At 43.7% G+C, this 27,224-nt stretch overlaps 1 long non-coding RNA gene across 1 annotated transcript; it reads left to right on the forward strand.

Moving 5' to 3' along the window:
* Positions 1 to 646: 646 nt before the first annotated feature.
* Positions 647 to 23,562, forward strand: LOC122465227. Its single transcript, XR_006289904.1, has 4 exons — positions 647 to 788; positions 2,152 to 2,156; positions 19,205 to 19,212; positions 23,551 to 23,562. It is a non-coding gene; the product is annotated as an uncharacterized LOC122465227 (long non-coding RNA).
* The last annotated feature ends 3,662 nt before the right edge of the window (positions 23,563 to 27,224 follow it).

Consider the following 27,224-nt stretch of genomic DNA (forward strand, 5'->3'; position numbering starts at 1 on the left):
CTTGGGCCCCCCACACACACCTGGAGGCACTCGCAGCAGCTCTGCGTACTAGGCCCAAGTGTCCTTGGCCCCCCCGCCTGGAGGCACTCGCAGCAGTTATGCTGAGGATCTGCAACAATATGTTGCAGAGTCAGACTGCCTGAAACTAAACAAGGCAAAACAGGGCAGATATGGAAGAAAAATGCTGAATAAAGCAGCTTTATGTATCGTTTAACAAATGATACAGAGAACAAGGGAACTAGCTGGGAACTGGATTGGCTGGCTATATGGATACTTAGGGCAGCTTGCTATTGGATAGGTATGCTGGGGAAAAGGATGTATAAAAGCCTGTGTAACTTCCTGCTCTGTGTGCAGGATTTGAGATTCTATTCTCCCTGTACCTTTCTGCAGATGCAAATAAACTTTTCTGCTTCTCCACCCCGTTGTGATTATTGGATGTAACACACTGGGTAGCGAACCAACCTCAGCTGTTGTGTAGCCTCTCGGCACTGGGTGCCAGCAACAGTGATTTAGGGGGCCTACAGAAGACAGTTATGGTGGGGGATTTTAAAAGTATTTTATTGCACACTTTGTTTTTGGGTGCATGGTGGAAACGTGCTTGTATTAAAAAAATGTCTAGGTTTTAGAGAAACACTAGTGGTAGAAATAAACCAAAGCCTGTGTTTTTTGTACAGCCTAAAATGGATTAATTTGTTTTAAAACTATGACTTTTTAAGTAGAAAAACACCCTAATGACTATTTAACTTTTTAAGTTTACAAGACACTTTAATGTGCTTTATAATAATAATGTTGTCTGCTCCACAGTATGTTCAAAACATGAGATATCCTTAGACCAGAGGGTAAACAACTCAAAAGAAAAAGGAAAGAGACAGCTGAAAAGGAAAATTCACCAGCATCAATGGCTGATGGATGGATGAAGCCCAGTAAATATGTTTTGCTTATTGGTTTGGTTATTTTATGAGGTTCATAGAATCATAGAATATCAGGGTTGGAAGGGACCTCAGGAGGTCATCTAGTCCAACCCCCTGCTCAAAGCAGGACCAATCCCCAATCAAATCATCCCAGCCAAGGCTTTGTCAACCCTGACCTTAAAAACTTCCAAGGAAGGAGATTCTACCACCTCCCTAGGTAACGCATTCCAGTGTTTCACCACCCTCTTAGTGAAAAAGTTTTTCCTAATATCCAACCTAAACCTCCCCCACTGCAACTTGAGACCATTACTCCTTGTCCTGTCCTCTTCTACCACGGAGAATAGTCTAGAACCATCCTCTCTGGAACCACCTCTCAGGTAGTTGAAAGCAGCTATCAAATCCCCCCTCATTCTTCTCTTCCGCAGACTAAACAATCCCAGTTCCCTCAGCCTCTCCTCATAAGTCATGTGTTCCAGACCCCTAATCATTTTTGTTGCCCTTCGCTGGACTCTCTCCAATTTATCCACGTCCTTCTTGTAGTGTGGGGCCCAAAACTGGACACAGTTCTCCAGATGAGGCCTCACCAATGTCGAATAGAGGGGAACGATCACGTCCCTCGATCTGCTCGCTATGCCCCTACTTATACATCCCAAAATGCCATTGGCCTTCTTGGCAACAAGGGCACACTGCTGACTCATATCCAGCTTCTCGTCCACTGTAACCCCTAGGTCCTTTTCCGCAGAACTGCTGCCTAGCCATTCGGTCCCTAGTCTGTAGCTGTGCATTGGGTTCTTCCGTCCTAAGTGCAGGACCCTGCACTTATCCTTATTGAACCGCATCAGGTTTCTTTTGGCCCAATCCTCCAATTTGTCTAGGTCCCTCTGTATCCTATCCCTGCCCTCCAGCGTATCTACCACTCCTCCCAGTTTAGTATCATCCGCAAATTTGCTGAGAGTGCAATCCACACCATCCTCCAGATCATTTATGAAGATATTGAACAAAACCAGCCCCAGGACCGACCCCTGGGGCACTCCACTTGACACCGGCTGCCAACTAGACATGGAGCCATTGATCACTACCCGTTGAGCCCGACAATCTAGCCAACTTTCTACCCACCTTATAGTGCATTCATCCAGCCCATACTTCTTTAACTTGCTGACAAGAATACTGTGGGAGACCGTGTCAAAAGCTTTGCTAAAGTCAAGAAACAATACATCCACTGCTTTCCCTTCATCCACAGAATCAGTAATCTCATCATAGAAGGCTATTAGATTAGTCAGGCATGACCTACCCTTGGTGAATCCATGCTGACTGTTCCTGATCACTTTCCTCTCATGTAAGTGCTTCAGTATTGATTCCTTGAGGACCTGCTCCATGATTTTTCCGGGGACTGAGGTGAGGCTGACTGGCCTGTAGTTCCCAGGATCCTCCTTCTTCCCTTTTTTAAAGATTGGCACTACATTAGCCTTTTTCCAGTCATCCGGGACTTCCCCCGTTCGCCACGAGTTTTCAAAGATAATGGCCAATGGCTCTGCAATCACATCCGCCAATTCCTTTAGCACTCTCGGATGCAACTCGTCCAGTCCCATAGACTTGTGCACGTCCAGCTTTTCTAAATAGTCCCTAACCACCTCTTTCTCCACAGAGGGCTGGCCATCTACTCCCCATGTTGTGATGCCCAGCGCAGCAGTCTGGGAGCTGTCCTTGTTAGTGAAGACAGAGGCAAAAAAAGCATTGAGCACATTAGCTTTTTCCACATCTTCTGTCACTAGGTTGCCTCCCTCATTCAGTAAGGGGCCCACACTTTCCTTGGCTTTCTTCTTGTTGCCAACATACCTGAAGAAACCCTTCTTGTTCCTCTTGACATCTCTTGCTAGCTGCAGCTCCAGGTGCGATTTGGCCCTCCTGATTTCATTCCTACATGCCCGAGCAATATTTTTATACTCTTCCCTGGTCATATGTCCAACCTTCCACTTCTTGTAAGCTTCTTTTTTATGTTTAAGATCCGCTAGGATTTCACCGTTAAGCCAAGCTGGTCGCCTGCCATATTTACTATTCTTTCAACTCATCGGGATGGTTTGTCCCTGTAACCTCAACAGGGATTCCTTGAAATACAGCCAGCTCTCCTGGACTCCTTTCCCCTTCATGTTAGTCCCCCAGGGGATCCTACCCATCCGCTCCCTGAGGGAGTCGAAGTCTGCTTTCCTGAAGTCCAGGGTCCGTATCCTGCTGCTTACCTTTCTTCCCTGCATCAGGATCCTGAACTCAACCAACTCGTGGTCACTGCCTCCCAGATTCCCGTCCACTTTTGCTTCCCCCACTAATTCTTCCCTGTTTGTGAGCAGCAGGTCAAGAAAAGCTCCCCCCCTAGTTGGCTCTTCTAGCACTTGCACAAGGAAATTGTCCCCTACGCTTTCCAAAAACTTCCTGGATTGTCTATGCACCGCTGTATTGCTCTCCCAGCAAATATCAGGAAAATTAAAGTCACCCATGAGAACCAGGGCGTGCGATCTAGTAGCTTCTGCGAGTTGCCGGAAGAAAGCCTCATCCACCTCATCCCCCTGGTCCGGTGGTCTATAGCAGACTCCCACCACTACATCACTCTTGTTGCTCACATTTCTAAACTTAATCCATAGACACTCAGGTTTTTCTGCAGTTTCATACCGGAGCTCTGAGCAGTCATACTGCTCCCTTACATACAGTGCTACTCCACCACCTTTTCTGCCCTGCCTGTCCTTCCTGAACAGTTTATAACCATCCATGACAGTACTCCAGTCATATGAGTTATCCCACCAAGTCTCTGTTATTCCAATGACATCATAACTCCTTGACATCACCAGGACCTCCAGTTCTCCCTGCTTGTTTCCAAGGCTTTGTGCATTTGTATACAAGCACTTGAGATAACCTGCTGATCGCCCCTCCTTCTCAGTATGAGGCAGGAGCCCGCCCCTCACAGACGTTCCTGCCTGTGTTTCCTCCCGGTATCCCGCTTTCCCACTTACCTCAGGGCTTTGGTCTCCTTCCCCCAGTGAACCTAGTTTAAAGCCCTCCTCACTAGGTTAGCCAGCCTGCTCGCAAAGATGCTCTTCCCTCTCTTCGTAAGATGGAGCCCATCTCTGCCCAGCACTCCTCCTTTTGTATTTTTAAGCAAATACATAGGTGTAGGTGAGCAAGATGGTAAAGTTAAGTTTTGTAAAATGTTTATTTGATGCTAAATTGGAACATCTCTGTTTTTCTTAATCAGGAATGGGCAGCTATCCTGACAATGCTGTAGTCAGAGCTACAGGGACACCTCCACCAGAACCACCAAAGAACCAGAAATCTGCTCTGAGACCTTTAATAACAACAACAACAGTACCAATACAAAACAGCACAAGACCGCAGATGAAGCATCAGGGCAGCTCGTATAGGTCAAACCCAAGGACAAAACAAAAGACTCTCTGGTAAAAAGTAACCACGCAAACACAACTCCAGTTCCTCAGCGGTCAGCACCACACCAAGCCCTGAGAAAACTGGGCGAAAACACACATTCACAAACCTGGAGCATGCGCTTTAGGGGTTATGAATGTGAGGGAAAACACACACATTCACAAACCTGGAGCATGCACTTTAGGGGTTGTGAATGTGAGGGAAAACACACGTTCACAAATCCAGAGCACGTGCTTTAGGGGTTGTGAATAAAAAAACAAAGACTGAAATGTCTTGCAATGCTGGGGTATCGCCTTATGACGAATCTGAAAATTGTTACCAATGATTCTCCCAACACAATGATCTCGGCACAGCTCTTTGGTATTCTAAAAAGATTTGGGAAAAATATGACGCTTTATTCAGAAAGCTGATGGACGCTGTATCCTCAGGGGTACTAAAAGAAAGGAGGACTGGAAACTACATCAAAAATGCAAAAGCTCTTGTGGGTGACTTTTTGAAAAATACTTCCATTTTTCCAGAGGGTGGCTCTGAGCAGGCGTGACTAGTCATGGAAAGGGGCCTGGGTAAAAAGGGCATCCTCAAGGGTACACATCAGGTAAGGCATAAACAAAAGGCGGGTGGGGGGGACAGCATTTAGGGGATAAACAGACGGCTGCCCAAAAGTTATGGGCCAGGGTCACTGTAAAAATTTTTTAAAAGGCTAAAGCAGTGATGAGGAGAAAAAAACAAAAAGAGATGCCCCCTGTTGGAGGCTCTCAGACTGATGTGTCTGAGAATGGGGAGGCAGAATCTGACCTCCGGTGGTGACTCTGATTTAGAAAATTCCACAGAAGGCCCTCTAAATGGTTCCCTGTCCACTTCTGATGATCCTTGTGGTGGCCCCTTGGAGTCTAACACTCAAATAGCGTCTGATGTAGAAGATGCAGCTGATGGTCCCATAGAGAAACCCCCAAGTAACCCTGAAAATGCTGATGCAGACCCCCAAACAGATGTGTATATGAGGCGAGTGAGAAGTTGGCAACGGGAATTACCTAGATTTGGGGATTTGGTGTATTGTGAGGAATTTTGTTTTGTCAATATTGACCGAATAAATTCAGATTAGCAGGTCATCGAAGCCATACACAGGGGAATACAGTTAGTTCTCGATGACGTTAACAGTAGGGTAGCCCCTGACGATAATGGTCAGTCACGTTTAGAGAGTCATAATTTAACCAACCCTTTGTTTTCAGTAAGAAGAACTAGGGATGAGCTGTCTGCTGAAGACTTCTTAAATCAGACCTCAAAGCTGTTACAGAGTAATAGAGAGATGCATGTCGATGGGATGTTGTGCCTCATTGTGACAGTTGTAAAAAACATGGTCAGGGTGGCCTTAGGGTTTTAAATTCTATCCTCAGTAGTCAAATCATCCATAAAAAGAGACAGTGTTTAGTAACCTGACTTACACCAGCACCAACCTGTGTTTTGCAGGCGGGCTCTTGGCCGTCATGTCTGACTGTAAACCCACAGATGTGGAATTGTTAGACAGGGCGAGAAAGTTGCATGAGAAACTGGGGTTGTCAGATCAAAAAAAGATTATGCTCAGCCATGTAGCGTCATTTGAACAGCATTTAGGAATCCACATACAGGTGGCGCTTTATGAGGCAAAAGGCAGGTGGTTTGTTTTTTTTTTAAACTGGAGGCCCAGTGTACCCCAAGACTTTTTTCATCCTGTTGCAAAATGTGCATTATTATGGGGTTCTGGATGTGAAAAAGTTGTTCGTGCAAAAAATTATTGTGAGTTTTGCCACATGGTGTACAGTCACAACCACTCTTGCAGGTATCATTGCCACCTCTGTTTGAATGCGACGTGCTCAGAGATTGTGGGCATGCAGCTGAGGTGTCCTAGCTGTAGACTATATTGTCACTCCAAAGAGTGTTTGGACAGACACATCGACTATGCATTGAAAAAACAAATCGAACGCCTGTCTAAAACTTTATGTGATAAGTGTTAGTCTTACATGGACAAGGGGCACAGGTGTAAAGGGAGGCGTTGTAAGCAGTGTTAGGGTTTGATCACTGGTGATGTAGACAGCCACCTGTGTTTTATGGATAGCATTAGAAAGCCCAAATCATTGGAAAAGTATATTTTTTACAATTCTGAATGCATGCAGGAGACGGGATTGCATGTGCCCAATTACATTTTTGCTATGTCCCTAAAGCCGGAAAAATCCTGGGAATTTCAGGGTGATGAGTGTCTTTCTACTTTTGTTAAGACCTTTATTGGCAAAAAGTTGTGGGACTACACGTTCCTAGTGCACAGTTCCAAAGGTTACGATGCGTACTTCGTCGTGAGACAGTTACTGAAGGAAAAGATATGCATAGAACTGATAACTCTGGCTAGTAAACAAATGTATGTGGAAGTTAAGGCCCTGGGCATTTGTTTTATAGACTCTTTAAACTTCTTGCCTATGAAACTTAGCAAGCTCCCAAGGGCGATGGGGTTTGTAGGTTGCAAAGGGTATTTCCCACATTTTTTTAACACTTTAGAAAACCAAAATTATGTGGGGCCTATGTCCGGGATGGAGCACTATGGCATAGACAGCATGATGCCCAGGGAGAAAGCAGAATTTCTTGACTGGTATTGGAACAACAGATGTGAGATGTTTGACTTGCAGAAAGAGCTCGCGTATTATTGTCAGCAGGATGTCAACATTCTGAGATGGCCTGTATCCTGTACAGAGAAGAGATCATGAAAATGACAGAGACAGGGGATATTGTAGAGAGAGGCCCTGGTAAATTCACAGAGGTAAAATTGTGTATAGATCCTTTCTGGTACATAACACTGGCATCTGTCTGCATGTCTATGTACAGGTTTATGTTTTTGCAGCCTAACACAATAGCTCTTCTCCCTCCAGAAAACTATCACAGACAGAAAAAGAGATATTTGACCCCCCCTATTCAGTGGCTGTTGTATACTGCTCACAAGGAGAATATACAGATATGGCACGCTTTACAGGGTGGGGAATTACAAGTAGGCCCCTACTTTCTAGACAGTTATGCCATCGTTAACAGGGTATGTACAGCCTTTGAGTTTAACGGGTGTTTTTTCCAGGGCTATGTCACCTGTTATTGTGAAAAAGCACAGAATCCTATGACGGGGACAACTTTTGTGTTTCTTTATTACAAGACGCAGCTCAGGACCGACTATCTGAAAAGACTTGGTTATGTAGTGAGGACCCTCTGGAAGCCCGAGTGGGAGGTGATGATAGAAACAGACAGGAAGCTTGCAGATTTCTTAAACAAAGCCCAGATGCCTCAGCCTCTCGTGCCTGGGGATGCTCTTTTTTGTGAGGAGGACTAACGCGATCTGCCTATATTACAAACCTAACCCTGGTGAAGAAATCCACTATTATGATTTTACCAGCCTGTAAACAAAACCAAAGAATACCCTATCAGACACCCCGATATAATTCATGACAAATTTGGACCCCTTGCAAATTATTTTGGAATTGCAAAAGTTAAAGTGTACCCTCCGCGTGGCCTCTTTTTCCCATTGTTACCTGTCAGAGTGGGTGGCAAACTTATGTTCCCGCTATGCTGAACCTGTACAGAAACCGAGCAGTAGGAGATGTGCATCCGTATTGACGAAGAGAGGGCCATCCTGGGGACTTGGTGCATGGTGGAATTGAATGCGACCGTAGCGAAGGTGGCTAAAATCTATGAAATCTGGCATTTTGAAGAAAAAATCTGACAAACTCTTTTCAGAGTACATAAAATTACACCTCTGCCAAAAACAAGAGGCTTCAGGGTATCCCAGCTGGTGCACAGAGGAAGAAAAACAAAATAAGTATGTTAATGATTTCTACCAGAAAGAAGGCATGTGTTTACGCCAACACAAGATCATGTTGAACCCCGCTAAGCGCCAAATCACCATGCTGTTTTTAAATTCTCTGTGGGACAAATTCAGCCAAAGAACAAAACTACCCAATACCAGCATCATGAGAGACCCTGACAAACTCTTTCAGTACTTGTTTTCCCTCAATTACGAGGTTTCATCCTGCAAGTTTATTGATGATGAAACAGCGTGCATGTCTTGGAAGCATGCGAAAGACCACTACTTGGTCTCTGGCAATACCAACATCTCCATATTCTGTTTTACCAACACTTATGCCCGCTTAGAACTATACAACCTGCTAGACAGGCTGCAAGAGTGGTACCCGTACAACAACACTGACTCGGTGATATTTGTGAAAAGTGAGGGTGACTGGAACCCTCCTCTGGGGGATTATTTAGGGGACCTCACAAGCGAGATCCCTCCAGATCAACACATCACGGAGTTTGTGTCAGCCAGCCCAAAAACATATGGGTACAAGCTGCTGGGAGGAAAGTCCTGTATGAAAGTCAAAGGGATTACCCTGAACATAGCAAACTGTGAAAAGATCAACAATGACAGTTTGAAAGATCTATAGCACAGCCCTGGGAGACTATAGCACAGCCCTGGGAGAGAACATCCCAAAAAAGATAGAGGTGTAGCAGCCTTCTATTGTAAGGAACAAAAATCAGTGACAAATAGAGACAAAGACCCTTAAAAAACACAAAGTCATTTAGAACAAGAGGGGGCTTGGAGAAGGGTTTAAAACACTGCTGTAAAGCTTTTGAAAATGGATATAAGGTGGAAACACCCCTTTTCTGTAATTCTCGCCAGGCCTAGCAACTGTGGGAAAAGTTATTTTATAAAAAACTGTGTTGGATAATGCTAAACGAATGCTGTCTGTTATGCCTGAGAACATTATGTGGTGTTACAGTTGTTGGCAACTTCTGTATAAAGAACTGCTTGGTAAATATCCCTTCATCAATTTTGTGGAGGGGCTACCTGAAGCTTTTGACAATAATTGTTTGTTTCCTACCAATAAAGTAAATATGATTATCGTAGACGATTTGATGAACTCTGCTTGAAAGCGGTGAAATTGAGAATGCATCATAGGAACCTGAGCATTATGTATATAGTTCGGAATGTATTTTTTGTCAGCGAAAAAAGAGTTGCACGATTAACATAAACGCAAAGCACATGGTTCTGTTAAAAAACCCCAGAGATAAATTATAAATCTTTATGCTAGCTCGACAAATGTACTCCGACAAAGAGCAATTCTTTCTAGAAGCTTTTGAGGATGCTACCTTATGGCTACCTGGTGGTGGATTTAAATGCTTCCTCACAGCTTATAGACTAAGAACTGGTCTTTTCCCTCCAGACTGGCCAGTGGTTTATACTTTGAAAAGAACAACAGTCAGGTATAAAAAGAGATGAATTATTGGCAAGCCCCTTTTTAACAGCTGGGGCTGCTGACTGAAAATATGTCTAGCTGCGTGAAGAGAAACCTGGGCCTTTTAAAATTACTTAGCAAATCATCCCTGCAACACAGGAAGGCTATACTGCGTTCGGCCTCTGACGATTTAGGAGTGGCCATCTCAGAAATAGTGCTCAATACCTTAAAAGGAAAGGTACCTTTGACACAGAATCAAGTGTACATGCTAAAAAAGAGACACACACTTATAAAAACTTGGTGTAATAAAAGGGTTTCACTTAAAAGAAAGAAGCATCTGGTGAAGCAATCTGGGGGAGTTTACAGGACCTCCGTTAAGTTTTGCTATCCCTCTGATAATGGGGCTTTTAACTAATCGATAATGGAGTATGCAGAAAAAATGTACCTGGTGCCCAGCCGCCAGTTGGACCAATTAAGGGCTCCCCCTCTGGTGGAGGAAAATATCAGAAAGACCGCAACTCACTTACTGGATGCTGAAATGAAGTCTGTTCTTCAAAGGACTGACTTAGCCAAATACAAAAAGGCTAAACTTTACAGGGCCGTGTTTCAAAGGTACCTAATGTACATGAAGCAGAGAGATGTAGATAAAGGGAAAATAAGTCTGTTTCTCCCAGAACAGGAACAGAGTGTGACTCCCAAACCCCCAGAATCACCAAAGACCTCAGACTCTGTTGCTCAGGAGGTGTTGGATAACATGAATAAGCATTATAAGAAAAATGCATTAGCATTGTTAAATAAGCTGGGCCAGGATTAAAAATATCTCTTCATGGAACAATAAAGGGGCTTTTGTGTACAAAGGCTCTATGGTTAATGGTTCTAACATGCTCAACTTAGTCAGGGCCGCCACGCAGATGCACTCTGTTGCTAGCAGACATGTACCTAAAGGATGGGATGTGTTTATGAATGCCATGGCAGAACTGAACGTACCATCTTGCATCATGTGCAACACAGCCAAAGAAATCTTTTGGAATGCCCAAAGGGCTCGACAACTGACACCGGGGTTGACTGAGAAACACTGACCCCTTTTTTGCCATCTAAAAAATAAAAATTGGCTAAAAGACCAGAATGGCTCTGTGTGAAATGTTTTTCATGTTCTAAAAAAAAATAAAAATTACAACTGGTAATGTTTTGCTTTAAATAAAACATTTCTATACTTTAAAAAAATATATCTACATGTATTTTTTCTGAATTGGTCATTATTATTTTTTTTTAAAAAGAACAAAAACCCACCAAACATAAATTTTCTTTAAACCCCTCATCAGGGGTGCTTTATTGGGTAACATGGCTATGAAAATCATTGCAATATACACACTTCTGGGTTTGTTGAAACTTATTTTGAGTGAGGCTAGGCATGCCCCAGAATTATATTTTATATTTTTTTACAAAATTCATCACCATCCAGTCATTTTGCACTAAGTCATTAGAATACAATTTTAAAATCTGGTGACAGGGGATGTGGAAAAAGCTAATGTACTTAATGCTTTTTTTGCCTCTGTCTTCACGAACAAGGTCAGCTCCCAGACTGCTACACTGGGCAGCACAGCATGGGGAGAAGGTGACCAGCCCTCTGTGAAAAAAGAAGTGCTTCGGGACTATTTAGAAAAGCTGGACGAGCACAAGTCCATGGGACTGGATGCACTTCATCCGAGGATGCTAAAGGATTTGGCCGATGTGATTGCAGAGCCATTGGCCATTATCTTTGAAAACTCATGGTGATCGGGGGAGGTCCCGGAAGACTGGAAAAAGGCTAATGTAGTGCCCATCTTTAAAAAAAGGGAAGGAGGAGGATCCTGGGAACTACAGGCCAGTCAGACTCACCTCAGTCCGTGGAAAAATCATGGAGCAGGTCCTCAAGGAATCAATTCTGAAGCACTTAGAGGAGAGGAAAGTGATCAGGAACAGTCAGCATGGATTCACCAAGGGCAAGTCATGCCTGACTAACCTAATTGCCTTCTATGATGAGATAACTGGATGAGGGGAAAGCAGTGGATGTGTTATTCCTTGACTTTAGCAAAGCTTTTGATACGGTCTCCCACAGTATTCTTGCCAGCAAGTTAAAGAAGTATGGGCTGGATGAATGGACTATAAGGTGGATAGAAACCTGGCTAGATCGTCGGGCTCAACGGGTAGTGATCAATGGCTCCATGTCTAGTTGGCAGCCGGTATCAAGCGGAGTGCCCCAAGGGTTGGTTCTGGGGCGGGTTTTGTTCAATATCTTCATAATATGATCTGGAGGATGGTGTGGATTGCACCCTCAGCAACTTTGCAGATGACACTAAACTAGGAGGAGTGGTAGATACCCTGGAGGGTAGGGATAGGATACAGAGGGACCTAGACAAATTAGGGGATTGGGCCAAAAGAAATCTGATGAGGTTCAACAAGGACAAGTGCAGAGTACTGCACTTAGGACAGAAGAATCCATGCACTGCTACAGACTAGGGACCGAATGGCTAGGGTGCAGTTCTGCAGAAAAATATCTAGGGGTTACAGTGGATGAGAAGCTGGATATGAGTTAACAGTGTGCCCTTGTTGCTAAGAAGGCTAATGGCATTTTGGGCTGTATAAGTAGGGGCACTGCCAGCAGATCAAGGGACATGATCGTTCCTCTCTATTCGACATTGGTGAGGCCTCAACTGGAGTACTGTGTCCAGTTTGGGGCCCCACACTACAAGAAGGATGTGGAAAAATTGGAAAGAGTCCAGTGGAGGGCAACAAAATGATTAGTTTTCAGAGTAGCAGCTATGTTAGTCTGTATTCGCAAAAAGAAAAGGAGCACTTGTGGCACCTTAGAGACTAACAAATTTATTTGAGCTTGAGCTTTCATGAGCTTATGCTCAAATAAATTTGTGAGTCTCTAAGGTGCCACAAGTACTCCTTTTTTTAAAAAAATGATTAGGGGGCTGGAGCACATGACTTATGAGGAGAGACTGAGGGAACGGGGATTGTTTAGTCTGCAGAAGAGAAGAATGAGGGGGGATTTGATAGCTGCTTTCAACTACCTGAAAGGGGGGGTTCCAAAGAGGATGGATCTAGACTGTTCTCAGTGGTACCAGATGACAGAACAAGGAGTAAAGGTCTCAAGTTGCAGTGGGGGAGGTTTAGGTTGGATGTTAGGAAAAACTTTTTCACTAGGAGGGTGGTAAAGCACTGGAATGGGTTATCTAGGGAGGTGGTGGAATCTCCTTCCTTAGAGGTTTTTAAGGTCCGGCTTGACAAAGCCCTGGCTGGGATGATTTAGTTGGGGATTGGTCCTGCTTTGAGCAGGAGGTTGGACTAGATGACCTCATGAGGTCCCTTCCAACCCTGATATTCTATGATTCTATGAAAGATAAACCCTTGCTACGGTGATGTAAGAAAAACATGCAGTGATAACCGAAGAGTCTTGTAATTGTCTAGTGTGAAATGCAATGTCGGTGGCATTTTTGGTTAAATGAAAGGGGTTTTTCACGTAACTTCTGCTAAGGATATCTGTCAAGGTTCCTTTCCCACTCTGAACTCTAGGGTACAGATGTGGGGACCTGCATGAAAGACCCCCTAAGCTTATTCTTACCAGCTTAGGTTAAAAACTTCCTCAAGGTACAAACTTTGCCTTGTCCTTGAACCCAATGCTGCCACCACCAAGCATGTTAAACAACGAACAGGGAAAGAGTCCACTTGGAGACGTCTTCCCCCCAAAATATCCTCCCAAGCCCTACACCCCCTTTCCTGGGGAAGGCCTGATAAAAACCCTCACCAATTTGCATAGGTGAACACAGACTCAAACTCTTGGATCTTAAGAACAATGAAAAAGCAATCAGGATCTTAAAAGAAGAATTTTAATTAAAGAAAAAGTAAAAGAATCACCTCTGTAAAATCAGGATGGTAAATACCTTACAGGGTAATCAGATTCAAAACATAGAGAATCCCTTTAGGCAAAAGACACAAAAACAGGAATATACATTCCATTCAGCACAACCTATTTTACCAGCCATTTAACAAAAGGAAATCTAACGCATTTCTAGCTAGATTGCTTACTAACTTTTTACAGGAGTTCTGAAGAGCATTCCTGATCTGTTCCTGGCAAAAGCATCACACAGACAGACAGACCCTTTGTTCCCCCCCACCTCCAGCTTTGAAAGTATCTTGTCTCCTCACTGGTCATTTTGGTCAGGTGCCAGCGAGGTTATCTTAGCTTCTTAACCCTTTACAGGTGAAAGGGTTTTGCCTCTGGCCAGGAGAGATTTTATAGTTCTGTATACAGAAAGGTGGTTACCCTTCCCTTTATATTTATGACAGCATCATTATCCACAAATCATAGGACAAGCATTTTGGGTAACTGTCCCAAGAACAGGTTTTCCTGGTTACTGACCCTGCTGCCCACAGAGATGCTAAACACTTTCATTCCCACATGGTCCACTGAGTATTTAGTATTAGCGGTTAGCAGGGTCTCCGTGTGCCCCAGACGGACTCCCGGGCCCACATGTACTTTCTTCACAAAAAGGGACGCTGGTACAATGTGCAGTTTAAAGCCTTCAGCTGCATTGCCCATTAAACAGAAGGCATCTTTACTGCACTTCAGTTTAATATTCACATCCATATCATTCAACAAAAGTTTTTCTTGTAAAAACAGGGCGCTGTGTAGATGACCCAACAGCTCTATCATCCTGCTCAGAGCCGCTAGATTTGCTCTTCCCACAAACCCTAGATTCCTGCCATCCATCTCCGTTTCTTCATGTTGTCCGAGAGTGTCTTTGTAAAACAGGCGGGCGGGAAATTGCGTGGCTAGGGTGTCGTCACTGTAATTGAGCACCGACTCAATAAAGGCCACGTAAGGGTAACAGTTGTTGCTTTGGCTTACGAGGCAATCTCCCAGCGTGACATCCAACTGACTGAAAATAGAGGCCACGGAGTAATTCAGCAGGCCCACCTCGACTTCCCCGGTGAGTTCAGTTCTGTCTCCTTTTACAGTCTTGCAACAAAGATACAGCAGCGTGTTGTTTAAATCCATATAATCTATGCCATTCCCTGCTATAAAAAAGTTGATGGGGGCAGTCTCCACAATGCCTGATACAGGCGGCACCTCGACGTAGATGCTCTTCTCTATGCTGGTCTGCATAGGCGCTATTTTGAACAAGCCTAGTTTGGATTTGTTGCACTCTTCAGACCCGCAGTGAACAAAAGCCATGTTGATTAAAATATCTCTCTTTTACCAAGTAGTGAGGGTCCCCTCTTTCGCCTGGGCTTCCTCTTGGACTTTCGCTTATGGACACCCTGCGTGTCAAAGCCCTTCTTTTAAAGGGTTTTGGGGGACCCGTGCATCGTGGGTATGATGCATTTCTCTTTGTCTTCCTCCTTTTAATGTACATCAGCCCCGATCTCTCCTGTGCAGCTGGATTCCCCACCTTCTCCAGAACAGGACTATGTTTTGAGGGGCATTTTTTACATGGGGTTTAATAATCCCTAGTTCCCTCCTCAGAAGTGGTATGGCTTTTTGAAAGAGGCTATGGAATATTCTGCCCACACCAGCCCCGTACATCATGGAAGCTCCATGATATCCAGGAAGGGCGTAACCAGCCTGGGTTTTGTAATAGTTCCTGTAGATGGTGGGGTCGCCATAATTTTTTAGGGTCACCACAGTGCTTTGCTTTTTAGAAAACTCACTCTCTCTGGGAACGCAGGTGCAGTTTGACGATCACCTTGCTGAAGTGAAATAAGACATGTATGTTCTGATCGGTCTTCATTTCAATGATTATGGTATCAATGTGGTGTTTACTGAGAGGACGTAATGAGGTTTATCGTAGGTGATGGTGACAAACTCATTGTTCCTTCCTCAGAGGGGATGCAGCATAACAGGGGAATGGAAAATTCCCCCACAAACTGGTGTTCTACAATATTCATGTATAGATACAAGGAGTTGAAACTCCCTGTGATGTCTGCTGAGAAGGGGATTTTTTGGATGCTGCACTTGGGGCCCAAACCCAGAATGTTAGCTAGCCCCCCGCCAGTAGAAAATCTAGGAGTAAAATTGGTGAATTTAAGTCTAACTTTTCTACCCACAGGGTGGTAGTTCATGACCACCTCAGGCGGTCTGGGATGACGAGCCACAGTACTGTTCAGATGATCCAGTAATTGGGGTATGGATGAGTAATAACCTCGTCGTAGGATGAAACTCCACGCCATATCTCCAAAGATGATTTTGAAAGGGGTGTCTTAGCTGATATTGTTCCAGCTGTGCAGGTATTGTATTTCCACTACCCCACCTCCCAGGCACCCAGGAGATCCAAGGGCTTAATTAGCCATATTGTAAAGTTTGAGCTGGATTTTTGGGGGAAAACCCCCGAGCTGGACAAAGTAATGTAAAACCCACCATCGCTCATTTCTGTCTCTCGCTCTCTCTCTCTTTGCAGGAGGAATCGTTTTCGTTCGCGTCTAAATGTCACAGAGTTGAGAAGCTTCCACCCAGCGTTAAACTTATCAGGCCAGCCAACCATTTCACCAGTAGCTGCTTTTTTCTCCTTTTTCCTTTCTCCGCTAGAACTTTGTCAATCCTGTAAATCCTGTCTCATTTGGGGTTTACTTTTTGTAATTCTTCAGGGAAAAAAAGATCCAGTAACTGTCTCACCTTTGTAATCTTTTAATCGATATACAGGTTTTTGGCCCCTGTTTAAGGTGTCATCCACTATGAATATCTCATCGGTAAATGTTTGTTCATAAACTTTTTCAAAAGCTCCTTTTAGTCTCACGTGGTCGCCTTTTCTAAGAGGGGCAACAAGTTTTAAAGTAAAACAGTCTCTGGAAACCGTTTTCCATACCTTCAGAGAATTCAAAGGGTTAACATCAGCAGGTATATATAGTTCTGTGAAAGCTCTGGTTGTAACTCTTTATAAAGTAAGGTACCGCGTCGGTGTAGCGAAAGGTGTTATGCACTGTAAAATATTTCCACATCCTAGTTTTTAAAGTTCTGTTAAATCGCTCCACAACCCCAGCTTTGACTTCATTATTAGCAACAAAATGGTGAATGACATGCCGCTTTAACAATCTGCTTAAAGATTTGTTTAAAAATTCTTTCCCCTGATAATTTCCCCTGTAATTTTTGAGGCGTGCGACCTTCACTGAAAATAGCTTTAAAGGCCTTGGATACCTCACCACCCGTCTTGTCTTTAAGGCCTAAGGCCCAGGCATATTTGGATAGAATGTCTAACACTGTTAAGAATTACTTAAAACCGCTGTTGTGTTTGGAGAACTGGTGCATATCCACATCTGAAACAATGGTCTTGTTTCTTTTAAAACATATTTGAGCTGGTTTGTGTAAAGCATAAGCGTAGGTCTGAAAGCTAAGCTGTTACCTGTCTTCTATCAAAGTTATGCTTTTTGGCCGCTTGAAAAAGAGGATTCACCCAGCCGAAACTCCCAACTTCCCCAGGCGTGTAATATATTTTCTTTAACAGAGCTGTCTGCATATACATGACTGTTACTTGTACCATCTTTTAATAACACAACTGTGGAGGGGACACATTCATATTGACAAATTTAAATAAGTTTTATTAATCGCTGGTTTAACATGATCTTTTACAGCTGCCTGTGAAAATGGACACCATGACCCCTACCATTAGGGAGTCTGAGCTGGTTCATTCTTCCATTTTGTCCTTTTACGGATTTTCTTTTTGAGATCTATGTCTCAGACACAAGCAAAAACAGCTGATGCATGATATATTTACACCCACACAGCTACCATTGTGTAAGTTCTCAAAGGCCTCTAGAAAGGCACCGTCGAGCTGTCGAGAGTTTTTCAGAAAAGAAACAGTGTAAGCTCCCCACTGCTTGTTTTTAGATTTATGCAACCCTGGGTCAGTTCCTAACCCCATTACACCCCATCCTCAACCATCACTTCTTAATCGTTCATTTACCTGACTGACATCTTTTCCATTCACCTTTTCCACCCCACCCCAGAACACCCCCCAATTGGTCTAATCCACTCTCGGGCGGGGGGTGTCTTAAAGGGGGGCAAAACCCATCCTGATTGGTAGAGGGAAGTGGGAAGAGTTCTTAGAGGGGTCACATGACACCCTTTGCTTCCGGTCATGTGTCCGGCTTGACCCCAGAAGTAATACCCCCAGGGTCGGGTCTTAGAGTGACAGGTGGGCAGGTCCTGATGGGTCAGGGCCTACGTCTGATTGATGGTAGGCCCCTTATACTACTCACTGCAAGCTTAGTTGTAAATCTACAGTGCTCCAGTGTGTCACACACTCACTGACCATGTGGACCCTGCTGCTACATATTCAAAGTTCCTTACTGCACATTGACATACTGCTGATTCACACCTCAGTATGTCAGTGCACACTAGTGAATTTCTAGTGCGCAGCAGCAGGCTCCACATGGACAGTTAATGCATGGCATGCTGCCGCACTGTAGATTTACAACTCCACTTGCTGCACAGGATGTATAGGTATAGACATGCCCCCATGCTACCTTTTACAAAAAAAGATGCAGGCTGTACTCAGTCTGCCCCTGTCTCCCCATCACCATAGTATCTGAGCATCGTACAATACTTAGTGTAGTTATTCTCACAACACCTGCTGTGAAGCAGGAAAATATTATTTTCCCCATCTGAAAAATGGGGCTCTGAGGCACTAAGAAAAATTATGGCAAAGCAGGAAACTAAATGCAGCTCTGCCAAGACCTATGTTAGTGCCCTAATCCCTGGATCATTTTCCCTCTCTACAGAAGTAGCAGTACAGAGCAATATAAGACCTTCCAGTAAATGTATCCCCCACCCCTGAATTTAGGTTGAACTCAACGACCCAATCTAAGCCCACTGACCACACGATCAGAGTGACTTAGATTCCCCCCTTACCCCATGTATAACCTTATCATACACTAATTTAAAAATATATTTAGTACATTAAACACTTAACACCATTCCCAAGAATAGAACAGAAACCTTCCAAACAATACAACTTTCAACACCTTATAAACCTACACTGAGGCAAAGTGATAAATATGACAATGAGATCTGTCCACAGGTAAGAGTCTCTTCAATTTGTCCCTTTTCATTAACAAGGGGACCCAGAGGTTGTTCCCTACAAGCCTCCCAGTTCTGGGGTTTACAGGGGATATATTAACTCTAATTTATGAAAGTAGGAATCATAAAAAAATCACATGCTCATACCCGGGCCAAATGTCATCCTGACTTTCCCATATACCAATTCTGCAACATGCAACACCTTCTGCAATCCTTACATAGGCTGGAGGATTTAAAGGGACACCCTCAACTTGAAATCTAGTCCATTTCAGAAAGTGGCTTTTGAAGTCATTTCAGATGATACTGAGTCCCCTTGACAGTTTTTGTGGTTTTACAATCACATTTTCCTAATTATAACATGTTTCTCTGTCCTTTTTATGTCTGAAAGATCCATAAAAGAACAGGGGGAAATGACTTAGCCCTGATCTGTAAGTGTTTGCAGGATCTACAAATGAAAACAAACTATATACAAAGTGCTGAACAAAGAAGACAAACTAAAAATAGAGATGAATCACTTCACCACCACCTTTGATTTTCAGGTATGCCCATCAGAGGTGTTTCAGTAATCACAGTAAAAAAAAAGGTTTAAAATAGGGTTTAAAAAAGAGAAGGCAGACAGAAGTTCAGCTGAAGGTATCCCCTTGGCTCCAGATAAACAGAAAAATATTTTATGGGAATCTGAAATCTATTTCAGAGACAATTTTTAAACAGCAGGAATTTGTTTTAAATTTTGAAAAAGTACCCACAAATCAGTGAACATGCATTCTACCTTTTGACTATTTTTTTCTTCTTTGTTTCTTCCCCCCACATGCCCACCATCATATTCACCCTAGAACAGCAGATCGCAATGCTACTGGTAGAAATCACAAAGGAGCTGATGGGGTATATGAATTGAATCAAAGAATAGCAGTTCAGCTAGTATTGTTTGGATTTAATTCACAAATTACCATCTCCTTTCCATGAAATAAATTTAGGCTCCAGACTAGGGGCAATAATATCTCACTATGCATCCACTCCAAATAACCACATTAATGAGAATTACGTGCAGGCATGAGAAAGAAGACAGAATATTCTTCTTGGTTAGGAGTCAGAAGAGCATAGTCTTACCAGCTTTAACAATAAGAAAAGGAGGACTTGTGGCACCTTAGAGACTAACCAATTTATTTGAGCATGAGCTTTTGTGAGCTACAGCTCACTTCATCGGATGCATACTGTGGAAATCGCAGAAGACATTATATACACAGACACCATGAAACAATACCTCCTCCCACCCCACTCTCCTGCTGGTAATAGCTTATCTAAAGTGATCGTCAAGTTGGGCCATTTCCAGCACAAATCCAGGTTTTCTCACCCTCCGCCCTCCCACAAACAAACTCACTCTCTTGCTGGTAATAGCCCATCCAAAGTGACCACTGTCTTCACAATGCCTATGATAATCAAGGTGGGCCATTTCCTGCAGAAATCCAGGTTCTCTCACCCCCTCACCTGAGGTGGTGAGGGGGTGAGAGAACCTGGATTTCTGCAGGAAATGGCCCACCTTGATTATCATAGGCATTGTGAAGACAGTGGTCACTTTGGATGGGCTATTACCAGCAAGAGAGTGAGTTTGTTTGTGGGAGGGCGGAGGGTGAGAAAACCTGGATTTGTGCTGGAAATGGCCCAACTTGATGATCACTTTAGATAAGCTATTACCAGCAGGAGAGTGGGGTGGGAGGAGGTATTGTTTCATGGTGTCTGTGTATATAACGTCTTCTGCGATTTCCACAGTATGCATCCGATGAAGTGAGCTGTAGCTCAGGTGAGGGGGTGAGAGAACCTGGATTTCTGCAGGAAACGGCCCACCTTGATTATCATACGCATTGTGAAGACAGTGGTCACTTTGGATGGGCTATTACCAGCAAGAGAGTGAGTTTGTTTGTGGGAGGGCGGAGGGTGAGAAAACCTGGATTTGTGCTGGAAATGGCCCAACTTGACGATCACTTTAGATAAGCTATTACCAGCAGGAGAGTGGGGTGGGAGGAGGTATTGTTTCATGGTGTCTGTGTATATAATGTCTTCTGCGATTTCCACAGTATGCATCCGATGAAGTGAGCTGTAGCTCAGGTGAGGGGGTCAGAGAACCTGGATTTCTGCAGGAAATGGCCCACCTTGATTATCATACACATTGTGAAGACAGTGGTCACTTTGGATGGGCTATTACCAGCAAGAGAGTGAGTTTGTTTGTGGGAGGGCGGAGGGTGAGAAAACCTGGATTTGTGCTGGAAATGGCCCAACTTGATGATCACTTTAGATAAGCTATTACCAGCAGGAGAGTGGGGTGGGAGGAGGTATTGTTTCATGGTGTCTGTGTATATAATGTCTTCTGCGATTTCCACAGTATGCATCCGATGAAGTGAGCTGTAGCTCAGGTGAGGGGGTGAGAGAACCTGGATTTCTGCAGGAAACGGCCCACCTTGATTATCATACGCATTGTGAAGACAGTGGTCACTTTGGATGGGCTATTACCAGCAAGAGAGTGAGTTTGTTTGTGGGAGGGCGGAGGGTGAGAAAACCTGGATTTGTGCTGGAAATGGCCCAACTTGATGATCACTTTAGATAAGCTATTACCAGCAGGAGAGTGGGGTGGGAGGAGGTATTGTTTCATGGTGTCTGTGTATATAATGTCTTCTGCGATTTCCACAGTATGCATCCGATGAAGTGAGCTGTAGCTCAGGTGAGGGGGTCAGAGAACCTGGATTTCTGCAGGAAATGGCCCACCTTGATTATCATACACATTGTGAAGACAGTGGTCACTTTGGATGGGCTATTACCAGCAAGAGAGTGAGTTTGTTTGTGGGAGGGCGGAGGGTGAGAAAACCTGGATTTGTGCTGGAAATGGCCCAACTTGATGATCACTTTAGATAAGCTATTACCAGCAGGAGAGTGGGGTGGGAGGAGGTATTGTTTCATGGTGTCTGTGTATATAATGTCTTCTGCGATTTCCACAGTATGCATCCGATGAAGTGAGCTGTAGCTCAGGTGAGGGGGTGAGAGAACCTGGATTTCTGCAGGAAACGGCCCACCTTGATTATCATACGCATTGTGAAGACAGTGGTCACTTTGGATGGGCTATTACCAGCAAGAGAGTGAGTTTGTTTGTGGGAGGGCGGAGGGTGAGAAAACCTGGATTTGTGCTGGAAATGGCCCAACTTGATGATCACTTTAGATAAGCTATTACCAGCAGGAGAGTGGGGTGGGAGGAGGTATTGTTTCATGGTGTCTGTGTATATAATGTCTTCTGCGATTTCCACAGTATGCATCCGATGAAGTGAGCTGTAGCTCAGGTGAGGGGGTCAGAGAACCTGGATTTCTGCAGGAAATGGCCCACCTTGATTATCATACACATTGTGAAGACAGTGGTCACTTTGGATGGGCTATTACCAGCAAGAGAGTGAGTTTGTTTGTGGGAGGGCGGAGGGTGAGAAAACCTGGATTTGTGCTGGAAATGGCCCAACTTGATGATCACTTTAGATAAGCTATTACCAGCAGGAGAGTGGGGTGGGAGGAGGTATTGTTTCATGGTGTCTGTGTATATAATGTCTTCTGCGATTTCCACAGTATGCATCCGATGAAGTGAGCTGTAGCTCAGGTGAGGGGGTGAGAGAACCTGGATTTCTGCAGGAAACGGCCCACCTTGATTATCATACGCATTGTGAAGACAGTGGTCACTTTGGATGGGCTATTACCAGCAAGAGAGTGAGTTTGTTTGTGGGAGGGCGGAGGGTGAGAAAACCTGGATTTGTGCTGGAAATGGCCCAACTTGATGATCACTTTAGATAAGCTATTACCAGCAGGAGAGTGGGGTGGGAGGAGGTATTGTTTCATGGTGTCTGTGTATATAATGTCTTCTGCGATTTCCACAGTATGCATCCGATGAAGTGAGCTGTAGCTCACGAAAGCTCATGCTCAAATAAATTGGTTAGTCTCTAAGGTGCCACAAGTCCTCCTTTTCTTTTTGCGAATACAGACTAACACGGCTGTTACTCTGAAGCTTTAACAATATAGATTACCCTGTCCACTAGGTGTCTCCATGAGTTTATGAAAGCCACATATAAGAAGCCATAGATAGGTTCACTTACTGTTTAGGATGTATCCAGCTTCATACTGATAAAACCAGGAAATATTGTGATTGGCTGAAATAACTTTTTTTTTAGTTCAGTTTTTGGAGGAACTTCAAATGGTACATAATAGGCAAAACATAAATGAAAGCCATCAGTCTTTCAATGCACATTAAGATTAAGAAAATGCCCAAAAGAAAAAAAATCAAACCAACAGGATGTAGAAACATCTTGAGGTTTCCATTTGTACTGAACATAGCCTAATGTCGTGACTGTTTTATTTTTTAAAATGAAGTTGTGGGTAAAAATTAAAGACAAATATATGAGGCAATTATCTAGCATATACATATATACTAGGGCTGCAAATTCAGGTTCCCAGGAAGCCAGATATTGGACATGATTGTGTGGGAAATAGTAGAAGGAGAGTATTAGTATAAACTGATGAAAATAAAAAATTTTCAGCGAAAAACTGCTAAAAGCCAAACAAGTTTTTGTTTTCAACTGAAAATTTAAAAAATGAAAAAATTTATAGGAAAGCAGACACTTTCCATGAAAACTTTCAGTTTTTTTAAAACCTGATTTTCCATAAAAAAGGTTTCAATGGAAAATTTTTGATCAACTGTACTCATATCACATAACCAGGTGAAATTTATTTATTATTAAGAAGTATGGACTTCTGTTATGGAAACAATCACTGAACAGTAGTAAAATCTGCCTCACTTTCACACTGGAAGAACTTCAGTTATAAAAAGACATGAAAAATTAATTTAAATGGTATTTTTTTTTAACTTTTTGGTGAACATAGTCAAAAGATAATATTTTCTTTTGATTGGAACACTTTGAATGCAAAGAAAGGTGGGAAGACTGAGAAATTTGGAGATACACTTCCATATTTGCTAAAGGCAAAAAAGAGTGGGTGAAACCATGACCTCAGTGAAATCAATGGCAAAACTCCTGTTTTCCATGTGGCTGGAATTTCACCCAGCATAGCTGAATCTTTGTTGTCCTGCACCTCATCTAGTCATTTACATCTGCACAAAGTAGGAGTAAAACCCTGGTATTCTGTTTGGGAAGCATTTCATACACACTTTTTTCTTACTTTGCACAGGTATAAATAACTACACAAGGCGCAAAGCAATGGAGAATCAGGTCCTATGTATTAACATAAAAAATAAATTGAGCATATTAGGGGCCCGATGATGGTAGTTTTTCCACTCACTATGATGAGCTTTAGATCAGGCCCTACAAAAGCAGATTCATGGGCAGGGATAGCTCAGTGGTTTGAGCATTGGCCTGCTAAACCCAGGGTTCTGAGTTCAATCCTTGAGGGGGCCATTTAGGGATCTGGGGCAAAAATTGGGGATTGGTCCTGCTTTGAGCAGGGGGTTGCACTAGATGACCTCCTGAGATCCCTTGCAATCCTGATATTCTATGAACAGACTAATCCAAAGAAGATGCACAGGTACTGGCAGCAAGACACACTTCACTTTGAGGGGGCTGCTAAAGAAGCTGCTGAAACTCACTGAGGTAGAAAACTACTAGATTCACCACCCAATTCTCATAGGAAATTAATTTCAACCATAAGAAAACAAAAAGACTTCTGCTATAAACAATGGGCCAAATTCTGACACCCTTCCTCATGATGAACAGTACTTTATTTCACAATCAGTGTGGCTGTGGTATCAAACAGCAATTACACCAAAAAGTAGAACAGCGGAACTACTTGTAGAGCAAGGTGCTACTCACTGAGTGTGAGCAACAGTATCAAAATGTGGCCGAGCATTACCAGACAAAAAATAAATCCAGCAGTTTCTAAGGTACATAATGAGACTTTTTTTTTTCATATTTACACAATAGGAAGGGAGCAGAGGGAATGGAGGCCTGTACGATCCAAAAAGAGAGAAGACGTGACTTTGATTTGCTTTCTTAAACATTGGAGTTAGAAAAATGGTACATATGCCTAAATAAAATATGAAAGTAGAGATCAGAGATGCAGTTTGCACAAAAAGATTGGGTTTAAAAGTTAAATATGAAGGTCTGACTTGCAGATATTTTTGTAATTTTAACAAATAAATAGCATTTCTAATAATTACTCATCTGTTTTTAAATAGTAATAAGGTTAGTGGTGTGGTTTATAAGAAATCAGCACTTCATAAATAACCAAGATGTGCAATAATCAACATCTGTGATGGTCTTGGTAACTACTGGAATTCAGTAACTGGCGGTAGAAGTATTTGTTAACATTTTAAAGTAGATAAATTACAAATAGGAATGCCATTTATTCATTAAAATGTGTATGCTTTCATAAGCCTGGCCTATTGACATTAAGGAAAGTTGTGTGCAGAATAACTTCACAATCAGATCGTTTGTTCTTATGGAGGGTGGCAATAAACCAGTGAAAAGTGTGTCACAACAGGCTTCAACAGAGGGAAGTGAACTGGAGATCCAGAGGATAAGTAGAACAATTTTAATCAATGGGTGATCATCTTTGTTCCATTTCTAGGGCTCCCACATCACTAATGCCAAGCATGCTGTGAATTATTACAGAGTTCCCGTAATCCTAAAACAGATTTATTGAATTTGGGCTGGAGGTTAATAACTGGACAATTCTACCTGCAGTGAAAGAATGTAATGTTAGCAAGCAGAATGTTTTGAGGCGACAGAAGAAAGGAATAGAATGCTGGAATAAAAAGAATGCAATATAGAAATCAGAAGGTTCCATGCCAGTTGGAAGTTGATAACTAGCTGCACTAGGCTGGTAAGAGCATCTCTCAAGTGTCCCCTGTAAGAAAAAGGCCAAATGTAGATTGCAAAGTAGTGAGACAGAACTAGTTCTAATGTCAGTGTTCAGTGGTGGAATTTTATTTAGTTTTTATTTTTTTCCAGTTAGAAAGTTCCACTTTATGTATTGAATTAAAGTGCTTCATGTGCTAGGAAAGACAAGCTCCTGAGTCCAGACTGCCCTTTGAAACATTCAGGTACCCATCGCAGCAATAGCTGAGTCTCCAACTATCCTGTTCTGTCACTGTGTCTCTGGAGAGATGTAAATGGATCTTCCCTTTCATTAAACTTTATGTGAGGTTGTAAGGGTCTGTGGTCCTCCCGCCCAACCAGTCTTTGCAGAGAGCCACAACCCCTCGCTACTGAATGGCTGTCTAAGAAAGCTTAAGGGAATTAGCGCTCTCTGGACTCTGGGACCTCCCCCACCCCGGCACCCTGGCAGGTCCGAGCAGTAAGCAGTCTATAAAGCTGCAGCCTAATGTAGGGGCCTAATGGTAAGCAGTCTAGGGAGCTCAGGCCCTCAGCCAGGGTGGAGCACCAAACAGTCTAGGGAGCTTGGGCCTGCAGACAGGGCAGAGCAACAGCAGTCTATAGGGCTCTGGTCCCTCAGGCATGGCGGAGCTATAAGCAGGCTATAGGCCTCTGGCCTGGCTGACAGTCTAAGGTGCTCAGGCAGATGGCAGTCAAACACAGGTCTCTTTGCCTAAGGCGTGCAGGCAGCCACCCCAGGGTGGGGTGGCCACAGGGGGTAGGGGGACCTGGGCCCACCCTACTCCACCAGGTCCCTGCCCAGGGCCATGAGAATGGTGGAGGGCTTCACCACTGAGTCAGCAGGGATCCCACTGCAATACACTGACTAGCATTCTGGCTACATAACCAGGCTATTGTTTGGTGTCCCTGGGCTACTTCCTTTGACCCCACTGTAGTGTACCTCTAGTTCATCGGGGTCCTCAGACTCCCTGGGGTAAATGGCCCATGGAAGTCTCAGTAGCTCCTCCGTGCTCCCGTCAGCTGGTCAACCAGACAGTCCTTCTGGGTCCTTGGTGCTCCAGGGTCCATCCTCAGGCATGGGGCTCAGCAATGGCCAGGATGTATCAGTCTCCTTCGCCAACTCCCTTTCAACTGAGCTGCAGGGTCTGCCTTCTGGCGGGGCAAGTTCAGCCTACCAGGGGTAGATAGGGCTTCCTCCCTGTCAGTCGCAGTGGAGGGCCACACCTCCTTGCTACATAGGTGTATGGGACTTCTTAGACAACTGTGGTGACTGTGTGCATCTACTTTTGTGTGGCCAGTAGGGAGTTCTATGCCATGGAGGAAGGAGGATTTCTGGGCTTTGGGAGATATAGTAGCTTGGGACTCAAGCTTGGAATTAATCTCATTCCACCCCATCTCCCCCCCCCCACACACACACAGACCCTTCTTTTCTGCTGCCATTACCCCTTTCGATCTATTCATGGTATTAGTATCATGGTAATCGCTATAGTATCTGAACACCTCTCCTTTCTGATGGATCTTGTCCATTTTTTGGGTTGAGGACCTGCAGAATAGTGGCCTGTTACAGCAGGTCAGGCTTAGGGACTGTCCTGAAGCAGGCAATGTATAAGAGAGGGGCCCAGTAGCCAAAAAGAAAGGTGCTCATCAGGAGACTATCAGAGCATTAGAAGGGAGGCATATTTTGGCACCCATTAAGGGAGCTACGGGAGGGCTA

The sequence above is a fragment of the Chelonia mydas genome, chromosome 3 (genome assembly GCF_015237465.2).
Source record: "Chelonia mydas isolate rCheMyd1 chromosome 3, rCheMyd1.pri.v2, whole genome shotgun sequence".
NCBI lineage: Eukaryota > Metazoa > Chordata > Testudines > Cheloniidae > Chelonia > Chelonia mydas.